The sequence below is a fragment of the Stegodyphus dumicola genome, chromosome 6, assembly GCF_044657685.1.
Source record: "Stegodyphus dumicola isolate Sdum_Otavi_A_Nest chromosome 6, ASM4465768v1".
NCBI lineage: Eukaryota > Metazoa > Arthropoda > Arachnida > Araneae > Eresidae > Stegodyphus > Stegodyphus dumicola.
In genome coordinates this window covers 94,309,904-94,318,324 of record NC_140773.1, presented here as the reverse complement: position 1 = coordinate 94,318,324, position 8,421 = coordinate 94,309,904, and the positions used below count along the sequence as shown (strand labels likewise).

General features: G+C 30.9%; 1 protein-coding gene across 1 annotated transcript in view; it reads left to right on the top strand.

Moving 5' to 3' along the window:
• The first annotated feature begins 4,686 nt into the window (after positions 1–4,686).
• LOC118203437 (putative cytochrome P450 301a1, mitochondrial) overlaps positions 4,687–8,421 on the top strand; it is a 111,860-nt gene continuing 108,125 nt past the window's right edge. Inside the window, exon 1 of the mRNA XM_085818675.1 lies at positions 4,687–4,723. The gene's annotated coding sequence lies outside the window, so the exon portion shown is untranslated. The remainder of the gene's footprint in view (positions 4,724–8,421) is intronic.

Sequence of the window (8,421 nt, the reverse complement as noted above, 5' to 3'; positions counted from 1 at the left end):
TTTTCAAGCTAAGAGTAAGAGGAGAAAAGAGTGGGGGCTTGACCCCTTGCGGGTCTTGCTCTCGCTAGTGACGTGTACCAGCGGCTCTGGTTATGGTTTTTCCTTTGGAGTCTGATATAGAATGATTTTGAGCAGTCGCGATGTGAAGTTCGAGCGGCGTTTGCCCTGTGATCGATTTGCCGTGCTGCGGGCTGCTTGAGCAAGAGGGTTGGAGTTGCGTTTACTTTTCTCCAGAAGAGGCATTTTTTTTCTGCGAGATGATTAAAAATTTTGTAATAGATGTGAAGAGCAATTTACTACAGATTTTCCCTCTTCACCCGAATCTCCAGATAATCCTTCGGAAACCGAAAATTTGACATTCCCGAAGTGAATATGTCTGACAGTTGGAAGTTTCAAACAGAAGTATGTGTCATTAGAATCCGGCACCTGAGGTTCCAGACTCATAAACATTCCCAGGTAGAAGTATTTGTTATTACTATCCGGCACCTGACACATAGACGTTCCACACAGAAATATGTTCCTGAGGAACGAACTTTTCTCTTATCTGGCGGTTAGTTTTACAAAAGGGACTTCATCTCGTTTCCAGGTATTCTTGTGCAGAATGGACTTCAATGCGCGAGTGTTAGTTTATTAACTGTGATCAAGGTGTTGGCTCAAGGAAATAGACTTCTTCCGTGAGAAAAATTGGACACTTGCCTCAAGATTATAAAATCTGTGAGTGATTTTAAATTTGTCTACCTCTCTATCTTTTCAAATTACTTAAACGAAAATCATTTATTTTATATATGTAAACTACTAAATGATTAGAATATTTTGAATAATGACCAGTTAATTTAAAGTCTGTAAATAGAGGTTTAAAGATTTGTTTTACCAGCTTAATTAGTGAGCTATTGAATGTCAAAAATAGTAAACTTACAAATTAATATGAGTATGTTAATTTTGGAATGAGATATGTGTTATTTTTCTTCTTAAGGTATATTAATTTTTTGTAAGCTGTAATTGCGTGTGACATTATGTGTTACTTTTCATAGTAAAATATGTGGTAGGGAATGCTGATCAGTTACCCAAGTATTTTCTAATAATATAATATATTCAAGAAATCAATAAATGTGTTTGATATATATTTTATGTTTCATTTGTTTAATTTAGTGTATAATTTACTGTGGTTTGTCATGTCCCTCCATTTGTTTGAGTCGGGAGGCTTTTAAGAAAATACGGAGTTTTATTGATTTTTCCATAGTGGGCTTCAAAACGTGCCCTTGTACTAAACAAATACCACTATACGATTGATTGATAAGATATGATATACGATTGTTTATTTGATTGATCTTTTGATATATCATGAATTAGATTTGTTTGGATTATATTATTTTTTTTTAGTTAACTTTGTCCGGCATCAAAGTTAAAGTTCAAAGTTTAAAAAAATAATTAAAACACTAATTTTCAGATATTTAACATCAGTTTCCCTTAGAAAGTCCTTCACGATGACTCCTTACCTCTGTATACTTTTCCCACGTTCAGTTAAACAAACAATCAACTTATACTTTTGCTTCAGAAATTGTATACGTATTAATTTTTATCTGGAATATTTTCTGCACAAGCTTACATTAGCTGTTTATTGCGAATATGCTTTGTATTTAATAAAAGCCTTATTCATAGTTAATACCTTTAGTGGAAGTTTCAGTTCACACATTAATTAAGCAAGATGGTCTCAGATAGAAAAATAACACATTTTTTTTTCTGCCGGCAGTTATCACCTTTAAACTCTTCTTTTTAATAATATTATGTTCGTTTATTTCTAGCTGAAGTTATGGAAATTAGTTTGGGGGAGGTGCACTCACCTGTAAAAAATAATATGTTTTAACATTTTATTGAAAATGTGGGTTATTTCATATTTAATATCATTACTGCAAGCTGGACTTCACACAATAATTATGCAGGATGGTCTCGAATAGAAAATAATTCCATTTTTCTACTGGCAATTGTCCTCTTCATAAATTTCTTTTTAGTAAAATTATTCTTGTTTATTTCTACTTGAAGCTATGGAAACTACTTCGAGCAGGTGTATCCATTTTTTAAGGGGCTAGTGCGCTTCGAAGCGATTTTTTTCAAAATTCGAATCATTTATTATTATTATTTTTTTTTTGATGAAATCGCATCATTTTGAATAGTTTCATTCTTTTTTAAATGTGGTTTTAGCAATAGTTTTTCATTCAATGCTTTGTATACCGGACTGTTTACTATTCAAAATATGAGATAAAATATTATTAACCAGTTAACTGTGGTGCTCTCGTTTAAGAGTGCGCACCGTTTTGTATCGCCAGAATCGAGCCATGACGAGTATATTCGTCAATCACAGAATAAGTTGCGCTGGTAAGATATTGGATGAAAAACATGGGTTTCTTTTATTACTAATATTTACTTATTTGGTTAACATAAAGCATATATTACAAACATATTAAACTAAAAACGCAATAATTTAAATAAATTAAATATTATACATATAAAAGTAAGAATTTAAATTCCTGCTGTGGAGTGATATTCAGCAAAACAGGGTACTATACACATGGGACTTTGCAAATCGAACACCAATAACGCGATTCCTTCCTGATCTTACGTTTGTAGCAATGCCAACATCTTCGCGTAGGGTTTTTTTTCGATGTTCCGGGTATATAATCCGGAACATGATTCCTGCCTAATTGGCTTGTATTAGGTCTAAATGGCCGAGTTTGTGTCGATTTATTTCTTTCAAATGGATAAATCGCAAAAGTTTCTTCAATAAATTTGAGCAAAAGGTTGATACGTAATAAATTATTTTTTTTATATAATATAAATGCATTTAGACACATAATGTCTAAGAAATGGAGAAATATCTTTTTGTAGTACTTTTTGAGTCGTTTTCTTGCTGTGGAGTACGCTTTGACAATTCTATCGCTCATATCCACTTTTTTATTATAATCAATCATTAGCTAAGGTTCTTTGTTATTATTTTTCTTTTCTCTTTTTCTATTACGTTGCTTTATGCGCGCGTTGCTTACACTGCTTTAAACGTATGACGAGTATACTCGTCAATACACAAAATCATGCCGCTTCTCCATGACGAGTATACTCGTCAATCACAGTTAACTGGTTAATTATACACGCAGCATACACAATGTTCTTATTCTCATGCGCATGTGTCTCGTGAGGCACAACAGAAAGCATTTCCTTTTTTTCCTTCTCTCTCTCTTTATTAGCTAATGGCAAAGTGGTTTGTATATTTTGAATTATGTCATCCGCAAAGAACAATTTGGATTGGTTATTGCTTTCTGTCGATAGTTTCATTCTTTTAGAAATATGGTTTTGGCACATTTTTCATTCATTGCTTTGGATATCGGACTGCTGCCTATTTTCTCTTGAAAATATGAGATTTATTGCTTATTTCATTGTGATTTTTTTGTATTGTGTTTTAATTATATAAAAAGTTTTGCATGATTTTTTTTTAGGAAACGAAGTTCTGAACTTCCTTTATACTATTTGAATTCTTAAGATTTTGCAACAGGAATTTGATCAATTTATTTATTAGGATAATTAATATTCGTATTAAAGGATACTGCTTTTTTCATTGTAATTTTTTTTAATACGTGATACATTATTATTATTTTTTTTGTTGTTCTGCAGAGTAAAATTCTACTTACCTTTTAAATTTAATATTTGGTGTTCTCTTTAGCCATTTTTACAGTATACTTAAAAGCGAGACGAAGGCTGGTCGCGTAGCGGCTAGTATTTAATTAAGGTCTGTTTCATAGTTATATCATTACTGCAAGTTAGACTTCGGTTAATAATTATGCAGGATGATCTCGGATGTAATATAAGGCCATTTTTTCTGCATTCATTATCCACCAGAAGCCGAGCAGTAAAATCGTTAATATTATTAGTTTGATACTGGTTTTAAATCTCGGAGAAACGGGCTGGCGGGATAAGTCTTTTCGTAGGTTTTCTCTATTGTAATGTGAATACCTTCCAATTTCCCTTAGAAAGTACTCTACAAAAGCATCTCTCTCCTCAGTCAGATAGTCTGTATTTTTCCGTAATTTATATAAACTAATCTTTTGCAGGTGGAAGGGTGCAGGAACAATGAAATCTGTGTGTGCTTATAACATATAATTATAACTCAATCTTTGTATGCTTTGCTGTAATCCATATAATATAATCTTCTGCACCCAAAATGGTGCAGGAACTATCATCTACAGACATCTATTATGCTTGTTTTATTTTTACCTAAAGGTCTCGTACAGGAAGCTCTCGAACTGAATATATCGTACAGGTGCAATCACTCGTAAGTAAATAATATCTTTTTAACTATTTAACGAAAATATGTATTGTGTTTAATAAGCTATTTTGAAATTAATACAGTTACTGAAAATTTTAGGACACAAAACAATTTAGCAGGATGATTTTGGATCAGAGTTATGTTTCTATCAGCTAAGCTGGAAAAATGTAATTCAAGCGGTAAGGCTAAACGAAACTTCGGCGGTTTTTCTGTATAATATACCAAGACCAGTTCCCTCAACAAATTCTCCATAAAAGAATCTCTTTTCATAGGCATATAGTTTGCTTCCTTTCTCTTTCTCAAATAATTCAAATCCGTATATCTGTTGGCAAACATCATAAACACATATATTTGCTTAAGCAATACGTTCGAAGCTCTCGAACTCAGTACATCGTACAGGTGCAATCACTCGTAAGTAAATAATATTTTTGAACTCTTAATTAATTTGACATTTAAATTAAATTTAAATTAAATTTAATAATTAAGTAAATTTTTATATTAATTAGTTATTATATTAAATTATTATTATTTATAATAATAAATATAGTTTATAATTGCATATAATAATATAAATTTATTAGATGATTAAATTTTTATAATTAATAATTATTATATTAAATGATTATATTATTTTAATAATTAAATTAATAGTTAAATTTAATTAATATGCAATTAATTTTGATTGTAATTAGATTATATGAGTTCTATATGACAGCAGACTTTAACTGTATTTCATTTATGCATTTACTGAAAACATGTGTAGCATTTAATAAAGAATTAGTTAAAATTTATGTTGCTATTACAAGCTGCAGTACACGGAAAATTTGAGCAGGATGCTTCCAAATGAATCATGTTAATAATATTTTTACATGCGATTATCCCTATGTAATATTTAAAAACTCGCCATCTAAAATAGTGATCATTGACATTAGGATGATTAGAGACAGTAGAATTTTTTGGAAGCAGGCAAGAGGAAAAATGAGCAACGCCTTCGCCGGGAATCGAAACAGAAGACCACCACACCACGAAAGCATGCCAAAAAGACGGGAGAAATACCTTATACCTTTCCTAAATTACGTATTTGTAATTACTTACTGAAATACAGTTGCATTGCAACTACAGTTACAATCAAAATTATATTGTAATTATTAGATTATATAATTGCAATCAGTAATTGTAATTAGTTTATATGTAATTGTATATAATGTAATTGTAATTAGGTTATAAAATTGAAATTACATTGTAATTAGATTACACAATTACTTCGTAGTTACAAGTTTAACAGAATTGCAATTATATTGTTGCGTGCGTACGGGATCCAAAACGCAGAGAAAGCTAATCCGGTCTCACCGCAAATTCACTACAGTCATCAACAACTAAGTAAACAACTGAAGTGAGATGTTTCTCTCCTGCCTTTTTAAAGCTTTTTAATCGTGGACGAGAATGTTCTGGTAATTTCTGTTTTCTGGAGATTTCTGGAAAGCAAAAGAGTAGAACTGCGAGATATCTATTCATTAAATGTTAAATGCGCGTGCTCCTGTATTTTTAATTTCCCGGCGTAGCTTTCTCTTAAAATAAGTCTCGTGCTGCATTGCACGGAGAGATAAAACAATTTTAATTATAATCCTAACTAAAAATAGCAAACTAAATACCAAATCTGTAACAATATTATAATCAGATTTCTCAATAATTATGCAATTGCAATTAAGTTATAATATTACTTTGTAATTATGATTATAGTGTAATTGCGATTGCATTGTAAAAGTAATTATATATCGCGATTATAATGTAGTTGTAATTAGTGAAACTGCATCTGCATTGCAACTATACTTACTCATTTATAAGTATAGTTGCAAATTTGGTAAAAACTGCATAATTTGGTTAACTACAATTATATTTTGCTCAATACTGACGCGGTCAAATATCTATAGATATAAAGAAGGAAGTATGTGTGTTTGGTTGTTCTCTAATAACTCTGTCACAACTATAGCTAACGTCACCAAACTTTCTACAATTCTTTTCTGGGTCCTGGAAAAGGTCGACGTCCACTTTATCCCCCTAAAAAGTAGCTAAAATCAGAGATATTAATTAAAAACTCGGAAAGACGAGAGTTTTGACCCTCATTTTTCAGAGTAGCAACAGTCTCGCAAGTTGGAGATGAAAATCTGCTTTATTTCGAAAGTTGTTGCCACTGCTCGCTTTCAAATCCTAGTGTCTGTTAATAAAAAAATTCTAAGTTTTGCAATGAAATAAAAATAGCATTGCGAAACATCAAATACATTATTCCCTATTACAAAAATTCGTGGGAAGCCATTTTGACTATTCCCATCTTCGTACAACTTACAGCCCATCTTCGTACAGCCGAAATACTAATTAAAAAGTCTGAAAGCGCTAATTTTCGCACTCATTTTTCCGAGTGGCAACAGTCTCGCGCTTTGAAGATAAAAATGTTTTATTTCGAAAAGTGTTGCTACTGCTCGCTTTCAAATCGTAGAGTTTGTTAATCAAAATTTTTTTAAGTTTTACAAAATTTTTAAGTTTTACTCTCAATCTAACTTAACTGGCATCGTGTACTTCCGCTAGTTTATATAAAATTTACATGTAGTTTTTACATGATCTTTGAATAAAACACGTAAATATAACACATAAATGTACCAAAAATGTTTGAAAATGGTAATTCTTTGCATATATTTTCTCGCTAACATATACCTATAAATTATTAGTTCAAAGGGGCTTTGTCCCTGAGGGACTATTGTCTTCGTTTTGCGATTTTGCGTGGAATTACTCTGAATATTCGTTTTACTTTTCAAACTGTTGCCAACAAATATTACCGCCCGGTATTATATTTGAAGAAATTAATGAAACATCTGCATAAGTATATGTATGTTTCTCACACTGTGATAAAACAACGGTACCTAGAGGCATTAAATTTTGAATGATGTAATCCTACTGGGAATATGGGCATCTGGAAGGCCAAATTTGAAATTTGGAATTTGTTTCATTATCGATTTCATATTTTGTAAAACTGTAACTAATTTTTGATTAATAAACTCAAACATTTCAAAACGAGCAGTGAAAACGTTATACAGAAAATAATTTTTATCTCCAGCGCCTGAGACTGTGTATCGGAAATTCTAAAAATATGCTCAATTTAAAATTATTTTGCGATATTGCTCTTGAACTGAATTTTTTGCGAAGAACATGATATTTAATAAATAAAGGTAACACACAAACACGTAAATATAACACGTAACACAAATGTTAAAAAACATTAAAAATGTTAAATGTTAAAAAAAAAATGCCCTTTTGGACGTAATTTAAAATCTGAAATCTTTCAGATTTTTTTTTTTTTCTTAGTTGGTGCAAAAATTGCACTGTTCTTATTAATTTTTTGAAATTAAAGTCTGAAGTTTTAAAAACATCTTTTTAAATAATTTTTTGAAGTAACATTTAGAGTCCACGCCCGCTGTAACGAACTTGAAGGAACAAAAAGTTTGTTTGCTGTATCCTATCGAAAAAAGTGGACCATTTTACAAAAAAGTGTTAAAAATAATTGATAACTCATATTTTCTGTGCGATTCATCAATCATTTTCACATTTCTAAAAAAGATGTCAATATCAACTGTAATTATAACATATTAAGACTGCTGAATCATACATAAAGATTGGTTAACATGCCATTTCTGTCTAATGTACGGATTTACAATTTTGAATGAATATGAACCTTGAACAGAGTGCTTTCTCAAAGCTCAAAGAAAGAACTCGAATGGAACTGCAGAACTGATTCAAGCTTTTTTTCTCAATGGATCAATGGTTCTTCGGCTTTGTTCGTGACACAGTAGGATCTGCTAAAGCAGTGTCTCAAACTTAAATCGCATGCATGCTGAATGCAAGATTTGAAAACAGCTGGCGGGCAAATTTTTTTAATGAAAATTTTTTATAAACAAATTTAAAAATACTTTAAATGACTTTTAAATTCTGCTAAATAAATATGCAATAAACATACCTAAACAAAAACAATAATAATAATATCGTCACGGAAAAAATTCAAATTTATATTTGTTTTCTGCCTGGAAACTAACGTTTGGTATCTGCAAGACGTTTTTGTT